Genomic DNA, 20,522 nt, shown 5'->3' on the forward strand with positions numbered 1-20,522 from the left:
AACAATACATTCATTACTGAAGCTGATTGCTTCTTGCATGCATAGAATCATCTATCATGCATTTCAATATGGCTCTCAAATCAGATTGTAGACCTGCTCATCTTTCAAGAGCACAAACAAGGGTGAATTATCTGATGTTGTTGCAACTGCCCAGGTTTTTCCAGCTTGTTTGTCTGTCCTTAGCTGCTGGTCCTCTTCAGTGTTTTGAGTAAACAATGCCACTAGTTGAGAATATTCCCCAAGCAGTTGTTCCTTATGCATTATGTTCCCAGCCTGTATTAGAAATGTCACATTTTCTGACGCTCACCTCCAAGGAGTCCTTAAACCTTCATCTCAGCCTACATCACAGGAGGTGACCAAGCTTAAATTGTGAGGACATGACTGCTTTAGGAAAACATTGTCCATCATGCATTCCACATGCCATGTGAGCTGTTCTCCATTGATGCATATTTCAATTCCAGACATTTCTGCTCTTTGATGAATCTCAGTGTTGGGCACTTTGTGCACCTATTTGATGGCAATAATATTCTGAATGTATCTTATGTGCAACCTAGTCAACTGCTGCAATAGGAAGTAATTATATTAAAGGCAATTAGGAGGGTAGTTATTCCAACAGCTTTATAAGCAGCATGTTTGTTGCAAGTTTGATGCATAAATTTCACCACAGAGAAAAATGCTGAGTTTTCTCTGGTAATTCTATTTGCCACCATATTGTCATTACAGACATGTTTCTGAGGTATATGAAGTTATCTACAATCTTCCGGGTTGTGTCATTCATAGACAAAACAGATGGGTTATAGTCAGAATGTGCTTATAGAGGATCAAGTACCTCTGTCTTCCTTAAGATGATGGCTATCTTTTGCCATCAATCATGTTTGGAAAGAGTCAAAGGTCTTTTGAAGAACAAGTTCACAGTGTGACATGATGGCACAGACATCGATGAACACTAATTTCTCACCTAGGTGAAAGTGAAGACTGTAGAGGCTGGAGGTGAGAATCAAGATTAGTGTGGTGCTGAAAATGCACAGCAGGTCAGGCAGGTCAATTTTCCTGCTCCTCGGATGCTGCCTGACATGCTGTGCATTTCCAGCACCACACTAATCTTGACACTAATTCCTCATCACTTTATTGATGCTTTCAGTCATCTCAATTTGAAGAGATCTATTCAGAATTGGACATATTAGTGTTACAACACAGCAGTGAATTCTTCTGTTAATTAAACCAAACATCCAGAAAAACTCACCTCACCTCGTAATCTGTTAAAATATGAGTGACAAAGAACTCCCAAATTCCAATATTGAAAAGAAAATAATATCAATTTATCCTTTAACTCTAAAAGTGAACATTAAATAACTACTATTCACAACTCTAAGGCCCCTTTCTCTTAATTGTTTGTTATCTGCCTCTAACTCTATAACAATATACTATTCCAATAAAATACTTGTTAAAATTACATCAACTTAATTTCAAAACCATACAGTGGCTGTCATATCTGGTGTCTTTCATCTTCCAACTGAAGATCTCCCCGAGTCATTTTCCTTCTTTTTACTGTGAAGATGTTTCATATGAAAAGGTACCTTCGATAGAGAATGTTCCGAATGGTGGTTACTCTCTCAAGGGCAGTTAACTCTGTCTAACTTTCAAAATGCCTTTTCTTAATACTCCCAATATCAAATCATCTCATTGGTTTGAGGTTGGCAAAACAATAAATTCAAACTCGATTGGGTTTTAGTATCCTGGTGCATAATTTAAACTGATTGGTTAAATTTGAATTGTTTTCCAAACATCAACCAACTCAGGTATCTATTTCACAGCCAAATGTTACAGGTTTTTAATTTTCCAGTACACCGAGACTGCTAGCTAATCATATGACACAGCTGCTTGTAAGCTCTCAGTGCAGAATAACATTCACTTTCTCTTAAAGGCATAATACATGCCTTCAACTTCATAACATTAGATTTATGGCACTGACAGGACATCTAGGCTTGGCTAACACTTTCTAGAGGTCCACTAGTTACTGTATGTAAGGCCTTTGTAAGATCAACAAAAGGTACATTAAAATCCCATGTTTGTGGCATTTCTTTTGCATTTGCCAGCAGGTGAAAGTGTTATTGCAAGTGCTTCTGTTTTTTCTGAACCCACTTTGATTTTCTGCCAGTACAAAATCTGTTTTGTGAATTACCAGTTAGTTCAGAAGGATCTCTGCTAAAATCTTTTTTAGCTACCACAAACAGCAAGATTTCTGTCTGATTGTCACATACAGATGTTTGTATTTTTCCTTTGAACAAGTGAACAATTGTGGTATCATTGAATTCCTGAAGATTGTCTTGTTGATCCCACATGTTGTAATGTAACATGGAGAGATTGTTGGTTAGATTTGATTCCCCAGTTTTGTTCATATAATCTGGGATCTTGTCTGACCCTGCAGCTTTCTTTGAGGGCAAGAATCGGATGATTTCATCAACCTGCACAATGTGGGGTTTGCTCTCCAGATTTACATATTTGAACTTTTTTGGAAGCTTGCCGATAGCTATTCCACTTGAACAGTTAACTGCTGAAGTGCTCAGCGAGCATTCTTTGATAACTGCCCTGTCCAACAGGAGAACAGCATCTTCATAAGTGCTGAGAACAGGTGAGACATTTGAAATAGGATCAACTTTGGCTCTGTGTAAACTGAGTGTGGGGGATTGACATGGGCTCAGGACAAACATGCCACACTATAATATTAACTGATTCTGATGCTTCCAGGACGCCATTCCAACCCTAATAGTCAGTGCCTTTCCTTGCAACCGGAATAGAATGACTGCTCTGTCAGCCATCATTTCATTAGTCACCACCCAAGTATTTGGATGAATAACTGTGCATGCAGTCACAAGTAATTACATCCATGCAGGCTATCTCGGCTTACCAACAAATTAACCTGTTATCAACAATTATTTCAATTTCTCAATCCATTATCTCTATTTCTCTCGCCATGGATGCTACCAGACCTGCTCAGTGTTCTCAGAATTTTCTGTTTTTAGTTCTGGTTTAATTTTTGCTTAAGGGAAAAAAACAGACCATCAAATGAAAAAATATGAATTATTTATTATTGCCTTGATGTGCAGAGAGAATAACTATTGTTAAAAGAAATTAGAATTCCCAGTGTTCAACTTAAAATAAATGCAAGACAAGTCTTCATGTCTTAATACTTTTAGCGTAACACAAACGAGATGCAACATTGACAAACATCATTGCAGTAGATCAGGTATATGCTAAACCAATCATATTATTAATCGATTACATCAGTCAGAGTAATCATATTACTATGTGATCAAGAATGGATAACTCCAGGTCTTCCCATGATCTCACGATGCTTACTAGACATCCTTTTCATCCATCCTTGGGCTTTCATAACCACATTCTAACACTGCTGACTTCTGCAACTGTTATTCAATTCTTCCAGCCAGCCGTATGGGAGCTTCTTCCTAATATCTAAAGCTGTCTGCCCATAGGAATTCAGTTAAATTTCTTTCATGTTAGGTTGTAAGTTTGCTCGCTAAGCTGGAAGATTTGTTCTCAGATGTTTCATCACCAAGCAAGGTAATATCATCAATGAGCTTCCGGTGAAGCGCTGGTGTTCTGTCCTGCTTTCTATTTATGGGTCTTGGTTTGCTGTAGTTGATGATATTACTTGTTTTTTTTGAGAGGTTGGTAAATGGAGTCCGAATCGATGTGTTTGTTAATGGAGTTCCAGTTTGAGCGCCAGGCCTCTAGGAATTCCCGCACATGTCTTTGCTTAGCCTGTCCCAGAATGGATGTATTGTCCCAGTTAAACTGGTGCCCCTCATCATCTGTGTGCAAGGATACTAATGATAGTGAGCATGTCTTTTGGTGGCTAGTTGATGCTTGTGTATTCTGGTGACTAGTATCCTGCCAGTCTGTCCAATATAATGTTTGTTGCAGTCCAAGCAGGGTATTTTGTATTCTTACACAACAAAACTAAACAAGAAGACAATACGCCCAGAGACTCTAGCCGCACTATCATACATTAAAGATGTCTCGAAGGTGACAAACATACTATTCCCACCCCTTGGCATCATGGTAGCACAGCTCCTGATGAATCTAAAGGACCCTGTACCAACAACCTGCAGAATGAACATCATATACAAAATACCCTGAAAGGACTGTAACAAACATTACATTTAACAGACAGGCAGAAAATTAGCCACCAGGATACATGAGCACCAACAAGTCACCAAAAGACATGACCAATTATCACTAGTATCCTTACACACAGACAATGAGGAACAGCAGTTCGACTGAGACAATACATCCATCCTGGGTCAGGCTAAATAAAGACATGCACAGGAATTCCTAGAGGCCTGGCATTCAAACTGGAACTCCACCAACAAATGGGTAAAAACAATGACTGCAGATGCTGGAAACCAGATTCTGGATTAGAGTGATGCTGGAAAAGCACAGCAGTTCAGGCAGCATCCGAGGAGCAGGAAAATCACGTTTCGGGCAAAAGCCCTTCATCATGAAGGGCTTTTGCCTGAAACGTCGATTTTCCTGCTCCTCGGATGCTGCCTGAACTGCTGTGCTTTTCCAGCACCACTCTAATCCAGACTCCACAAACAAATACATTGTTTTTGACCACAATTACCAACCGCTCAGAAAAAAAAAGAACTGGAAGCAATATCACTTACCACAACAAACCAAGATACATAACTAGAAAGCAGGACAGAACACCAGCACTTCAACAGAGGCTCAAATGACAACTTACCAGCGCCCACAAAGATGTGAGGAGTCGAGATGAAAGAAAATAAAAATCTACATACCTATTACAGCTTTTACCATAATAAACAAACATTCCCATTTATGAAGGTCCCCAATTCTCCTGACTTTCACATCCAGATTGATAGAAAACATGGAACAGGTTTCTGTACTGAATAAAAATCACTATTTATTACCAATATATATTTTATGGACAGAGGGGAAAATCTGGAGAGACAGTATAGGAGTCTTGGTTCCAATATACTGTTGTTGAGATGATCTTTATGACACCTCCGCTGGCCAGTACATGGCCTCAGTCATTTTTCTCTGGTTGCTTCCATCGATTAGTGAGAGACACAAGGTAATTGATTCCCTTATAAAAAGAATCTGACTTATCAGTTAAAAGTTATAGCATGCAAGTATTGTTGCTCCTGAGCTGGGAAAGAACTGAATATTTCTCTTTCTGTAACATGCTTCTGGCTTCAAGATGTTCAGTTATCTGACAATTAATCAGACAACTTGTTGGCAGGCAATTAGGTCTCCATCATTGGTAACTGATCACTAGTTCATAGACCAATACACCCTCTTGTTGCCAGCAAAACCTACTCCAAGCACTCCCTCAGCTCCAAATTGTCTGTTCCTCTGTGATTCCAGCTTATTCCAACGAAAAGACCGTTGGCTTTTTCGCAGCAGAGAGCGGCGGGAGCTGGGCGGAAGTTCAGACGGAGCGCAAAGCCGGTCGGGAAGGTAAGTGATTACTATATAAAGAACTTACCTCGATGCCAACGGTCTTTTCGCAGCAGAGAGCGCGGGAGCTGGGCGGAAGTTCAGACGGAGCGCAAAGCCGGTCGGGAACGTAAGTGATTACTATTAGAGTGGGTGTGTTCTAAACCCCAGGTCCTACAAAGTAGGGTCTCCCTCCCTCCCTCCTCCTTTAACCTTAATTAAGAGTCCACAGACGTGCCACAAAAAAGAGGGTCTAAGGAAGTTTAGATCGAAGAGTGAGAGTTCAGCTCAGGACTCTTTGACAAGGAGGTTGAGTGAAGTGATTACACCACAGTTGAAGAGGGTGAAGACATGACTGCCCAGCTGGTTCAGTGCGCTACGTGCTTGATGTGGGAGGTCAACGACTCTGGTGTGTCTGGCTCGTATATGTGTGGAAAATGTGTGCACATTCAGCAATTGACCGAGCATATTGCAGCGCTGACGAAAGAACTCGAAGACCTTAGGCTCATCCGAGAAAACAAGATCTTTCTGGACAAGACCTTCAGCGATTTTATTACACCAATCATGCCAGAAGAGAGCAGAAGAGAGCAGACGATGAGGAAGGCGGAGAGGAGACAGGTGCAAGAGACCCCAGAGAAGTACCTGTCAGGAACAAGTTGAAGCTTTTGGAAGAAGAGACTGATGACACTGCCAGTTCGCAAGGCGGCCAAGTTTGTCAATCAAAAGTTGCCGCAGAGGCAGAGCGGAAGAGTCGGACATCTCACAGAGCCGTGGTAATAGGGGACTCCATCGTGAGAAGAACTGACCGGGGTTTTTAAAGCAGCAGACGGGATTTAAGGATGGTGTGTTGCTTTCCTGGTGCTAGAATGAAAGACATCGCGGACAGAGTGCAGGAAATCCTCAAGGATGAGGGTGAAGAGCCAGAGGTGGTGGTACATGTCGGCACAAATGATGTCGGGAAGAAGAGGAGGAATATACTACAGCGAGACTTCAGAGAACTAGGAAGAAGGCTGAAAAGCAGGACGTCCAAGGTGGTTATCTCCGGTTTGCTTCCAGTTGCTCGGGCTGGTGTGGCCAGAAACAGGGAGATAATGGACTTGAACGTGTGGTTGGGGAACTGGTGCAGGAAGCAAGGATTTAAATTCTTGGATCACTAGGGTATATTTTGTGGTAAACATAAATTCTACAAGAGAGACGGCTTGCACCTTAATAGGTTAGGGACCAGTATTCTGGCAGGCAGGTTTTCTACTGCAACACCGCTACATTTAAACTAAGTAGCGGGGGGGAGGGGACAAGCTGGATGTTTAAAAAGGAATTTGAAGGGAAAGTTAGAACAAGAGAAGTCAAGAAAGACAACTGTATCAATGAGACAGAAAACTCGGAAAGGGATCATGCTGTAAGGTTGAGTGAAATAAGGGTTGATGGGAAGGGTGAGAGCAGTAACAAATTAAAAGTACTATACATGAATGCACGAAGCATTAGACATAAGATGGATGAGCTTGAGGCTCTTTTGGAAATTGGCAGATACGATATTGTGGGGATAACTGAGACGTGGCTTCAAGTGGACAGGGCCTGGGAAATGAATATTCAAGGATACACGTGTTATCGTAAGGACAGACTGATGGGCAGAGGGGGTGGGGTGGCCTTGTTGGTAAGGGAGGATATTCAGTCCCTTGCGCGGGGGGACCTAGAGTCAGGAGATGTAGAGTCAGTGTGGATAGAGCTGCAAAATACTAAGGGTAAAAAGACCCTCTTGGGAGTCATCTACAGGCCCCCAAACAGTAGTCTGGATGTCGGATGTAAGTTAAATCAGGAGCTGAAATTGGCCTGTCGCAAAGATGTTACTACAGTTGTTATGGGGGATTTTAACATGCAGGTAGACTGGGAGAATCAGGATGGTATTGGGCCACAAGAAAGAGACTTTGTGGAGTGCCTCAGAGATGGATTCTTAGAGCAGCTGGTGCTGGAGCCGACCAGGGAGAAGGCAATTCTGGATCTGGTATTGTGTAACGAACCAGAATTGGTCAGAGACCTCGAAATGAAGGAGCCATTGGGAAGTAGTGACCATAATACAATAAGCTTCAATCTGCAATTTGAGAGCGAGAGGGTACAGTCGGAAGTGACAGTACTTCTGTTGAATAAAGGGAATTATGGAGCTATGAGGGAGGAGCTGGCCAAAGTTCAATGGTGCAATACCTTAGCAGGGATGACCGTGGAGGAACAATGGCGGATATTTCTGTATATAATGCAGAAGTTGCAGGATCAGTTCATTCCTAAAAGGAAGAAAGATCCCAGGAGGAGGCATGGGCGGCCGTGGCTGACGAGGGAAGTAAAGAAACATATAAAGTTAAAAGAGAAAAAGTATAACATAGCTAAGATAAGTGGGAAAACTGAGGACTGGGAAGCTTTTAAAGAGCAACAGAGGATTACTAAGAAGGAAATACGCAGAGGAAAAATGAGGTACGAAGGTAAACTGGCCAAGAATATTAAGGAGGATAGTAAAAGCTTTTTTAGGAATGTGCAAGGCAAAAAAATGGTTAGGACAAAAATTGGGCCCTTGAAGACAGAAACAGGGGAATATATTACTAGGAACAAAGAAATGGCAGAGGAATTAAATGGGTACTTCAGATCTGTGTTCACTTGGGAAGCAATCTCCCTGAGGTAACAGTGGCTGAAGGACCTGAACTTAAGGGAATTTATATTTGCCAGGGTTTGGTATTGGAGAGACTGTTAGGTCTGAAGGTTGATAAGTCTCCGGGGCCTGATGGTCTGCATCCCAGGGTACTGAAGGAGGTGGCTCGGAAAATCGTGGATGCATTGGTGATTATTTTCCAGAGTTCAATAGATTCGGGGTCGGTTCCTGAGGATTGGAGGGTGGCTAATGTTATACCACTTTTTAAGAAAGGTGGGTGAGAGAAAGCAGGTAATTATAGACCAGTTAGTCTGACCTCAGTGGTGGGAAAGATGCTGGAGTCTATTATAAAGGATGAAATTACTGCACATCTGGATAGTAGTAACAGGATAGGACAGAGTCAGCATGGATTTATGAAGGGGAAATCATGCTTGACTAATCTTCTTGAATTTTTTGAGGATGTAACTATGAAGTTGGACGAGGGAAATCCAGTAGATGTAGTGTACCTGGACTTTCAGAAAGCTTTTGATAAAGTCCCACACAGGAGGTTAGTGAGTAAAATTAGGGTGCATGGTATTGGGGGCAAAGTACTAGATTGGATTGAAAATTGGTTGGCTAATAGGAAACAAAGGGTAGTGATAAACTGCTCCATTTCGGAATGGCAGGCAGTGACCAGTGGGGTACCGCAGGGATCCGTGCTGGGACCACAGCTTTTTACAATATATGTTAATGATATAGAAGATGGTATCAGCAATAACATTAGCAAATTTGCTGATGATACAAAGCTGGGTGGCAGGGTGAAAAGTGATGAGGATGTTAGGAGATTACAGGGTGACCTGGACAAATTAGGTGAGTGGGCAGATGCATGGCAGATGCAGTTTAATGTGGATAAATGTATGGTTATCCACTTTAGTAGCAAGAACAGGAAGGCAGACTACTACCTCAATGGAATCAATTTATGTAAAGGGGCAGTACAGAGAGATCTGGGTGTTCTTGTACACCAGTCAATGAAGGCAAGCATGCAGGTACAGCAGGTAGTGAAGAAGGCTAATAGCATGCTGGCCTTCATAACAAGAGGAATTGAGTATAGAAGCAAAGAGGTGCTTCTGCAGCTGTACAGGGCCCTGGTGAGACCACACCTGGAGTACTGTGTGCAGTTCTAGTCTCCAAATTTGAGAAAAGACATTCTGGCTATTGAGGGAGTGCAGCGTAGGTTCACGAGGTCAATTCCTGGAATGGCAGGATTACCTTACACTGAAAGACTGAAGCGACTGGGCTTGTATACCCTTGAGTTTCGAAGATTGAGAGGGGATCTGATTGAGACGAATAAGATTATGAAAGGATTGGATACTCTGGCAGTAGGAAACATATTTCAACTGATGGGTGAGTGCCGAACCAGAGGACACAGCTTAAAAATACGGGGTAGACCATTTAGGACAGAGCTCAGGAAAAACTTCTTCACTCAGAGAGTGGTGGCTGTGTGGAATGCTCTGCCCCAGAGTGCAGTGGAGGCCCACTCTCTGGATTCATTTAAGAAGGAGTTGGATAGAGCTCTCAAAGATAGTGGAATCAAGGGTTATGGAGATAAGGCAGGAACAGGATACTGATTAGGAATGATCAGCCATGATTATATTGAATGGCGGTGCAAGCTCGAAGGGCTGAATGGCCTACTCCTGCACCTATTGTCTATTGTCTATAACATATACTTAACAAGGATGTCAGGATACTAGGTGCCAATACTGCAGACATGCTTTCAAACACTTTTATTTGTTCTCCTTTTTATTCACAGTTTTTACAAACACAAACTTACAGAAGACATTGTCCTTAGAAGAAAAGAAGAACTGAATATAAAGGTAGAGTAGTAAGAAATAAAAACAGACTGTAATATCTTCTATAACCAGGTGAAAAGTAAAGGATTAGCAAATACAAACATGGGCTTGTTACAATTAGGAACAGGACAATTTATAATGGGAAACAGGGAACTAGCAAAGAAACTAAATCATCGTTTTGTATTTGTCTTCTTGGAAGACGATACAAAACACTGTCATGAATAACTGAGATCCAAGTGACTAGGTAAGAAAAAATAAACCAAAAGGAATTAGTATTCGTAAATGAATGGAACTGAAAGTTGACAGATCCCTGGCACCCAACGATCCACACTCAAGAGTGCTATATGACAGTGATTATAGAGATAGTGGATGTATTGGTGATCATTATTTCAAAGTTCCATTGATTATGGAACTGTGTCTTCCATGGAAGTGACGTGTTTCATGTGTACAATGTAACAGTGTGTCTAATACAAGGTCTCTATTGAAGAGAACTTAGGATGTTTCATTAAAGTGATAGAGGTCACAAGACGATGGCAGGCCATGACAGAGACTTGAACATGATTGCATTTTAATCCAAATATTCTCATTTTCATATAAAATGTTTTATTAATAACTGCATGTATCATATACATTTTGAATTACACATGTTACTAAATGCAAAATTGGCTGGTCTCATGTATTGCAGTTTGTTATTCAGTTTATGCATATGCATTGGACATGTTGGTCTGAACTTTGCTTTGTTTGGCCTAGTCCAAGTTGCATTCCTATCTTAAAGCTTTGTAGGTTTTCTTGCTATATATCTTACTAAAGTCACCGCATTTACAACCAACCCTGCTCCAATGGTATCCCTCACATCCAATTCTAGCCCCATATTACCACACGCTGCTCCCAGATCAACTTGCCACTCAATAGATGTCCCAGAATTCACCAGAATCCCTTGAGCCCACGGTATCCTTAAAAGCTTATTGTTCACCCAGACAATCACTGTCAGGCTTGAGCTGCCCTGCATTCTTCCTGATATTTGCCATGGACATGCCTGTCATTGGTACTTTGCGGGGCAGGCAGAGACCTGGATGTCCTATTGGACCGGGTAGTGCAGAGGGAGGACTTCTCCTTCACCACCCCAATCCCTTAGGACATGCAGTGAAGCTCATGATACCAGAGCATGCCAGCCTGGTCTGAGGTTAGAACTTGAATCAAAGCAATCTCAACCATCCAGAGATATGCCCAGTATGGCAGAAAGAAGTCCAATTATCCTTTCCACTCCACTAGCGTAAGAACCATCACCTTCTCTCTGATATCTCATATTCACTATGGCTGCTACACTACCAAACTCTTACAAAGACTCATGCTGTATTGCTCACTATTGCCTGCAACATCTTCCTTCAGTCATTGTCACCTATCCCAACTCTGAAATCACTAACTGAGACAAAGCTGCTCCTTTACCAAGGTGATGCAGTCCTTTTTTTTCAGAGAGATCGTAAATGATACAGGCTCCAAAGATTCTGGAGGTGAAGGGTTTTAGGGTCAATTTGATTATAGCTAACAGATACTGCTTCAGGCAGAAGGCTTTCAAGTTTAAAAAAACAGTTGTACAATGAAAGGGGAGCGACCAGTTCTCCCAGCTCAGCTGTCCTCTGTTTTTTTTTTAGCAGTCGTGTGAAAAAGCTGCAGGTTTGGACTAGCACTTTCTCTCTGACTTCTCTCCTGTAAGACCCTATGTTTGATTTTACCTTTTGTGCCAAGGGGTGTTTATGGAGGTTGTTGCAAGTATCTGGAACAGCATCATTAAGTTGGGATAGTCTGTTTGGTTTTTGGATAGGATAGGTTATTCTGTATTCTGTTTTCTGTTCCTTGTGTTTAATTCAGTAATCTTGTAAATACATTTTGTTTTGTTTAAAACTAAGTGGTTTGAACAGCTGATTCTCTCCTGGAATATCCACTTCATACCTGCTTGAAACAATAGCAACGTTCGGGTCTGGGCTACCTTCTTGAAATGCTTTGAGGGGTCTGGCCTGGTCCATAACATTAACTTTGCATGCCCTTTCTGCTGCCAGTGACTTGCTTGGACTGTCTCCCCACTTGCATCAAAGGTAATAGCTTTGCCACTGACTTTCTTCTCCATTAATACCTGCCTGTTTCTCATTCTAGGGGGAAAAAGCAACCTCAGAAAATCACAGAAAGACTCAAGATGGTGGGTGGGGTAACCAATGATCAGCTCCTCTTTCCTTACATGCAAAGCGTCCTGCCTATGACCACCCACATAGCTATGTCAAAGCCCCTGGACTGATATCATTTGCCTGACAGAGTTAGGAACTTTTGAGGAAAGGTTATCCCCCTTGACTTGACTGAGGCGTGCTGACAACAATGAAAGGCTTTGTGTCTATATTAAATGGAAGGGCAAGACAAAAGTAACATCAGCCTTACTCTGGCTGGGGAAGCAAAGTGCTCAAAGGTAAGGCAATGCAAGGCAGGGATGTGCAAGCATCCAAGGAGGCTCAGAATGGATGAGCACTATGACAGTGAGTGAAGAGCCTGGAGGTGCAGCCTGGTCCTGTCCATAATCTGAATGTGTCTCCCTGAGCATACAGTATCTTTACTGCAGAGTTACAACGATAGCTCCGGGACTGGCCTGAGATGCAGAAGTGAAGTGTGCAGGCATCCTGTAGGTGAATTGATGATGTGCCATGACGGTTCTTGGAGGCTGACATGTGGTGGATGCCAATGTCTGTGGATGTGGGGTGGCACATGGCTGGTGCCTGGTACCTGTTGAACGTGCTCTGAGATGTTGGTGCCCGGTATATAACACAGAGGCTCTTTAGAGCAAGCAACCAACTGAATTCGCCAGGTACCCACTCTGGTTTACATTTCAAATTTTCTCAACATCTAGTGTGTTTGGTCAGATAGGAAGCAGAATTTGGATGAGGTGAGATGACCCATCAATAAAGCATTTAATAAGGAGTAATCCCCCTTAATTGGCAACTCACCATTCCCTATCGAGACTCTCACCATGTTGCTTGTGAAAAACATAAAAATGGAGTGAGATGTTCCCAATGTCGAGATGACCCTTCTCAGGCAATACTGCCACAAAACTCTCCATCGTCATTATCACTGAGACTCCTTTATAATTTTGCTATTGTCCTAAAACCATGCTGCAATCATGCATAATGCTATGTCGGTGTTTTCTCCACTGATCTGGGTGAGGTAGTTTCCAGTGTTATTCACGTGCTACCATTGTTGCTGTGGTACCTCTTATTGTTCTATTCCCCATCGTTAAAGCAAAAAGCAATGGAGAAAATGGTGAACTGAAGACTCATCGGCTAACATCAATAGTACGGAAACACTCGAATCTGGTAATGAAGCATGTAGCAACTGCACACTTAGAAAATAATTATCTGACCGGGTAGAGTAAACTAGTTTTATTAAACAGAACTCAGGTTTGACAAACCTGTTAAGAGTTTTTTGAGGATGTTACTAGCAGGATATATAAGAGAAAACCAATATATAAGCACATTTACATTTTAAGAAGGCTTTTGATAAAGTCCCATGCAGGAGTTTAGTAACAAATTGGGGCACATGGGATAGATATGGGTTGAGAATTTGTTAATGGATAGAAAACAGAAAGTAAGAAGAAATGGGTCATTCTTAGGTTGACAGACTATAATTATTGAGGTACTTCAAGATTCAATGCTTGGCCCGGGGCAAATGTTCACAAGCTATATCAATGTTGTGGTTCTGTTCGCCGAGCTGGAAATCTTTGTTGCAAACGTTTCGTCCCCTGTCTAGGTGACATCCTCAGTGCTTGGGAGCCTCCTGTGAAGTGCTTCTGTGGTGTTTCCTCCGGCATTTATAGTGGCCTGTCCCTGCCGCTTCCGGTTGTCAGTTTCAGCTGTCCGCTGTAGTGGCCGGTATATTGGGTCCAGGTCGATGTGTTTGTTGATGGAGTTTGTGGATGAGTGCCATGCCTCTAGGAATTCCCTGGCTGTTCTTTGTTTGGCTTGCCCTATAATGGTAGTGTTGTCCCAGTCGAATTCATGTTGCTTGTCGTCTGCGTGTGTGGCTACTAAGGATAGCTGGTCGTGGCGTTTCGTGGCTAGTTGATGTTCATGATTTTGATGTGGGAACCAAATATAATATTCCCTATTGTGTGGATGTCAGGTTTAAGTGGCAATGTGGATTGGAGAGGATGATACCAAGAGGCTTCGAGGGGGTTTCAATAGGCTGAGTGAGACAACAAGAACATGACTGAGAGAATATAATCTGGATAAATGTGAGAGAGGGTGGCATGGTGGATCAGTGGTTAGCACTGCTGCCTCACAGTGCCAGGGATCTGGGTTCAATTCCTGCCTTGGATAACTGTCTATGTGGAGTTTGCACATTCTCTCTGTGTCTGTGTGGGTTTCCTCTGGGTGCTCTGATTTCCTCCCACAAAGATGTGCAGGTCAGGTGAATTGGCCATGCTAAATTGCCCATAGTGTTAGGTATATTAGTCAGGGGTAAATACAGGGTACGGGAATGGGTGGATGGGTTACTCTTCAGAGGGCCAGTGTGGACTTGTTGGGCCGAAGGACCTGTTTTCGTACTGTAGGGAATCTAATCTAATAGAGATGCAAAATTTAAAGTGCAGGTGATGTATTATAAACGTTCATAATAAATCATCAAAGTAAAGTTAAAATAGATATGTGGGGCTGAATCTTAGTATTTTGACTAAATCCACGTCTGTTGAGTTTTTTTGTAAGAATGTCAACTGTAAGGTCTAGCAAATTTTCTCACAGTGTCCAATCAAACATGCTTCATTAACCATCTTGTCCAATACTATGGTGTTCATCTCATCTCTGGCCCCTCCTTAACCCAGTGGTGCCCATAACAACTCGGCATTCAGTGGCTATCCATTCCACCTGTGTTACCTTTTAAAAGGTCACTGTGCACCCAGACGAGCATCTGAAACTGACCTGTTCATTTATGGGCAGAACCTGAAGATGCCAGAGGAGGAGCAGATGGTATTGTGATTCTCCAACTGAGACCTGAAGGTCCTGGTCAAGAAGTGGTGCAATGGAAAGGGGTTCTCTTCCCGGAGAACTGGCAGACGGATCCATGACAGCAGACCTTTGCAGCTTGGTCTAAGTTCACTGCCTGTGTCAATGCCATTGCAATTCTTCAAAGGAATGGCAGTGCTATAAAAAGATCAATAACCTTCTCTGTCCCCTCAGGGGAAGTGCGAACATGTTCTCTTTGTATCCTCAAACTCACTCTTTCTCTGCTACTGGACCCACCTCCCAAGGCTCATGCTGTTAAATTCTCAGTTTGAAACATTTTCCCTCACTTGTTCGCACCACTCTGATCACCAACTCTCAACTTCCCCAACCTCTGACACCATTATCTGCTACATGCACTCTATGCTGCCTCCCCATCACCTCGAACACCTTGCCGTCTTTTTCCCACGCCCATCAGGACTAACAGCTGTGCTGCTCAATCCCTTTCTTTCCCTCAGTAAAGGAGTAGACATCCTATGAGAGGGTACAGGGAGGCTATATGAGTGTATAGGTTCCCAAGATAAAGCTCCTCACCCTCAAAGACCATCACTGCTCCTGTGGGAATGTTAATCCTATAAGCTTCACACCGCCCCAGGTCCCTTTGCAATCTGTGTATGTGGGCTTGTACTTACCCTCCTTCCCTGCCTACACACTCCCCAAGTATGTGAAGTGATCATGTCTTGTGTGGTCATACATTGTTACTCAATTCCTTTGTGAAGCTAGGATGCCACATCACAACTGGCACTCCCCTACCCACCCCCAACAACCTGCAATATCTGTGCCTCTCCAGTCACGTTCTATCCTGTGGTTCCATAGTAGCCAGTCACAGGGTAGGGTTGATGTTGCAGTACTGACAAGATGGTCAAGTCCTATAAGAATCAGCTATTAGTCTTGATCTGCGGCAGGTGATGAACCAACAAAAGGGAAAAACATACTTGATCCCATTCTTCACCAATATGCCGGCTGCAGATGCCTTGTGGAGACAAAGTCCCATCTTCACACTGCAGATACTCTCCATTTTGTGACATAATATTATCACTATGCTAAATGTGATAAATTTTGAACAGATCTAACAACTTTAGACTGAACACCAATGAGGCAGTGTGGGTTATCAACATCAGTAGGAGAAAGTGAGGACTGCAGATACTGGAGATCAGAGTCGGGAGTGTGATGCTGGAAAAGCAAAGCAGGTCAGGCAGCATCCGAGGAGCAGGAGAATTGACGTTTCGGGCATAAGCCCTTCAACAGGAATTCTGATGAAGGGCTTATGCCTGAAACATCAATTCTCCTGCTCCTCGGTTGCTGCCTGACCTGCTGTGCTTTTCCAGCACCACACTATCAGCATCAGTAAAATTGTAAAAGCCAAAAGAACTGCACATGCAGAAGTTGCTGGAAAACAGAAGTTGCTGGAAAAGCTCAGCAGGTCTGGCAGCATCAGAACCAAGGAATGGTCACTTGACCCGAAACATTAACTCTGATTTCTCTCCACAGATGCTGCCAGATATACTTTTCCAGCAAGTTCGGTTTTTTTGTGTCAGCAGAATTATAGTCCAACAGAATCTGCCACCTCAATGCTCCAACATTACCATCAAATGAGAGGGCCAGCCTTTGTCTAATGAAGTATGTAGGAGGGCATGGCAGGAGCAGCACTAGGCATATCTAAAAATCACATGTCAACCCAATGAAGCTACAAAGCAGGATTACCTGCAGCAAGACAAGGCTAAGCAATCTCACAGCCAACAGTTTTTCTGCCACATCCAGTTATGGATGGCGGTAGATCATTATACAACTCACTATGAGGAGGTAGTTCCACATATTTCCCCAACCTCATTAATGTTGGAGCCCAAAACATCAGTGCACAAGACAATTTGAAGCATTTGCACCAATCTCCAGTCAGAAGCTCTGATTAGACAGTCCATTTTAACCTTCTCCAGAGGGCTCAAGCATCACAGATGCCAGACTTCAGCCAAATCAATTCATTCCAAATGGTCTTAAGAAATGCCTGAAGATACTGGATAACGCAAATGCTTTGGGCCCGGTATATAGTCCAGCAACTGTGCTGAAGATTTGTGCTCCAGAACTTGACACATACCTAGCCAAGCTGGTCTAGTGCAACAATATTACCGGCATTTATCTAACCATGTGGAAAATTATCCATGTTTATCCTGTACGCAAAAAGCAGAGCAAATGCAACCCAGCTAATTACTGCCATATCAGTCCACTCTCAAGCTTCACTAAACTATTGTGAGGGGGCCATGTACAGTCTATCAAGCAGCACCTGATCAGCAATAACTTGCTCAGTAACACTCAGTTTGGCTTCAGCCAAGGGGCCACTCAGCTCCTGACCTCATTACAACCTTAGTTCAAACATGGACAAAAAAAGCTGAATTCCAAAGATGATGTGAGAATGACAATCCTTGACATCAAAGTTGTTTTTGACCAAGAGTGATATCAATGGGCCCTAGTAAAATTGGAATCAAAGGGAACCAGATGAAAACTATCCACTCTTAGGAATCAAAACTGGCACAAAGTAAGATAGTTGTCGCTGTTGGAAATAAATCACTTCAGCTCCAGGACTCATCTGCAGGAGTTCCTCAGGGTTGAGTCCTTATGCCCACCATATTTATCAATGACCTTCTCTCCAACATAAGGATAAAAGTATCACTTTGACACTACCAGGACATAGCAGCTGCATCATTAACACCACATACCCAAATATTGCCTTTCTCCACTACCAACACTCAATGATAACAGTATGTACCACCTATAAGATGCACTGCAGAAATTCAGAAAAGCTCCTTACACAGCTCTTTCCAAACACATGATCATAGCATCTAGAATAATAACAATAAAATTTATGTGGAAACACCACTTCCTGCAGGTTCCTCTCTAAGCCACTCACTATCCAGACTTAAAAATGCATCACCATTTCTTCAGAGATGCCGGGTCAAAATCCTGAAACTTTATCCCTAACAGCATTGTGAGTTGTACCTAGACCAAATTAACTTCAGTGGTTCAAAAGGCAGCTCACTCCAATCTTTTCAAGGGCAATTAGGTTTAGGCATAAATGTTGGCCAAGCCAGTGAAACCCACATCACCTGAATTAATAAACATGATAAAATGAAAAATGTCTTGTTTCTTGCTGTATGGAATCTTGGTTGAGACTGTACTAGCGTGTTATGTGCTGTTTTGGACCCCTTACCATTTTCTTTCCCCATAGAGAGACTACAATGGAGATTCACCAAACTAATTCCTTGGAGATTCTGATTACTCTATTATCAGATATTGAGACCAGGCCTGTGTTCTCTCGAGTTTGGAAGTATGAGAGGGGATCTCATTAAACTTAAAATTCTTTAAGGGCTAGATGGAATAGATGCTCAAAAGATGTTTTGCTTGACTTGGGAGTGTCTAGAACTAGGGGACTTAATGGAGATAAATCCCATTTTAAATTGAGATATGGAAGGATCTCTTAACTCAAATGATAGTGAATATTAGGAATTCCTTACTCCGGAAGACTGGTGAAACTCAGTCATTGAGTATAATCAAGATAAAGATTGTTAGATTTCTGCATGTTATTGATAGCAAGGGAAATGGAAATATTTCAGGAAAATAGTATTGAGGTCAAGTATCATTCATGATCTAGAATGATAGAGTACACTTAAGTGAATGAATGTCTGACACCAGCTATTAAGTTCCTATGTCAACAAACAATTTTTGAAACTACTAAAACAGATTTACTCATCTCTCACAAACAAAGGGAGGCAAGGCTTTTGCTTTCAAGTCATCAAGAGCAGTCTTTTCAGAAAACAACTCCAAATACTTGATCTACCGTTGAAGAGAATTAATAACCTATTTAACAATTTCCTTTTAAGCCCCAGAGTGCAACATAAGATTCTTTCTTCAGATCTTTTCTCCAAATAAAATTCAAATGGTCGAGCTTCATTTGGGCTTCCCATGCATGGGAGTCAGGTCCACTGCCATTCCCTGCCTTCAATAAAATTAGGATCTGTCAGGTAGGACTTCTGAATCTGTGTCCCTCTTATCATTTCTACAAGGTGCCAGAATCTCAAGTCTATGAAAAGCTAGCTCTATGTGATCATATCTTAAAGCTAAGAGCAACAACTTTTGGTGGGTTATAGCTCAAATATGAAGACTTTTGTATGATTAATATTACTGCTGATTTATTGTTTCTTTTAAAGTTGTTACCTAACTTTCAGTCCAAATGGAACTAAGAATTAATGCCTTTGTCAAAATTTCAAATGGCAGAACAGTGCAAAATCATTGGTTGCTACATCTATGATCAGTATGTCATTTCTAAATAAGATTTGTCAGTATCTAAACTGAATAATATGAAACCTTGTAATTTGGTATTTGTCTTTCATTCTGGTTATCTTTTATTCCTGCAACAGCTTGTCAAAAATATTGCACAGTTGAACCGAATGAATAAAGGAACATAGGATTTTCTAATATCAATTGAGTTTGTTTCTATGTGAACATGTTAATATCGAGATTTCACAAGCATATTATGGAAGGTCATTTTTTTTACCTTTGCAAGTTCTTTACAATCTTAAATTTAGTATTCATACAGCATATATAATCATGTCTATTCAAAACGTTTCCTCCTTAACTATACTCTTCAATAGTTAACAAAGAAATATTAATGGAGCAATTTTACACAACATGTGAACAACATTTGATTTGATTTATTATTGTCACATGCACCAAGGTACAGTGAAAGTATTGTTTTCTGTGATCTAGCAGAACAGGGTACAGAGTACAATGTTTCAGCCACAGAGAAGATGTTGAGGGACAGAGGGGGAGAGAGAGAGAGAGAGGGAGGGAGAGAGGTATCAACAATAACATTTCAGATGTTTAATATTTAACAATATTTTAGGCATGTCTTAATTAATATTCACATACAGTAAATATGGAAAAGGGGGGTCACAATTTAAGAATAATGGGGAAGCCATTTATGACAGAGACGAGGAGATAGTGTAGGGGATGGGTTTAGATTAGTTCACAGGTCAGTGCAACATTGAGGGCTGAAGGGCCTGTTCTGCGCTGAAATGTTCTATGTTCTATGAAATTCCTTCAGCCACATAGTGGTGAGCCTGTGGAATTCTTTGCAGCAGAAAGTGGTTGAGGCCAAAACATTGAATGTTTTCAAGGAGTTAGATCTAGTTCTTAATGCTAAAGGAATCAAAAGAGTACGGGGAGAAAATAGGAACAGGGTCGTAGGATGATCAGTCATGATCATATTGAATGGTGGAGCAAACTTGAAAAGCTGGATGGATTATTCCTGCTCCCATTTTCTATGTTTCTATGTATTAACGACTCCATTTGCACTGATGCTTTGGATCTTGTGCCATCGCAAATGCTTTCATGCAATATAGCAAGTAAAATCCTTTTGCTTGTTAAGTCTTGTTTGTTTTGTATGAACAGCAAAATTGCAATGCACCTTTGAAGCTCATGGTCATGCTGTCATCACCATACCATGGCACGTGACCTAATGATAATGGTGTCTTGTGGCACATTGGTAGTGCC

Source organism: Chiloscyllium plagiosum, unplaced genomic scaffold (genome assembly GCF_037043375.1).
Source record: "Chiloscyllium plagiosum isolate Xiang-an unplaced genomic scaffold, Cpla_swu_hap1 HiC_scaffold_26, whole genome shotgun sequence".
Taxonomy (NCBI): domain Eukaryota; kingdom Metazoa; phylum Chordata; class Chondrichthyes; order Orectolobiformes; family Hemiscylliidae; genus Chiloscyllium; species Chiloscyllium plagiosum.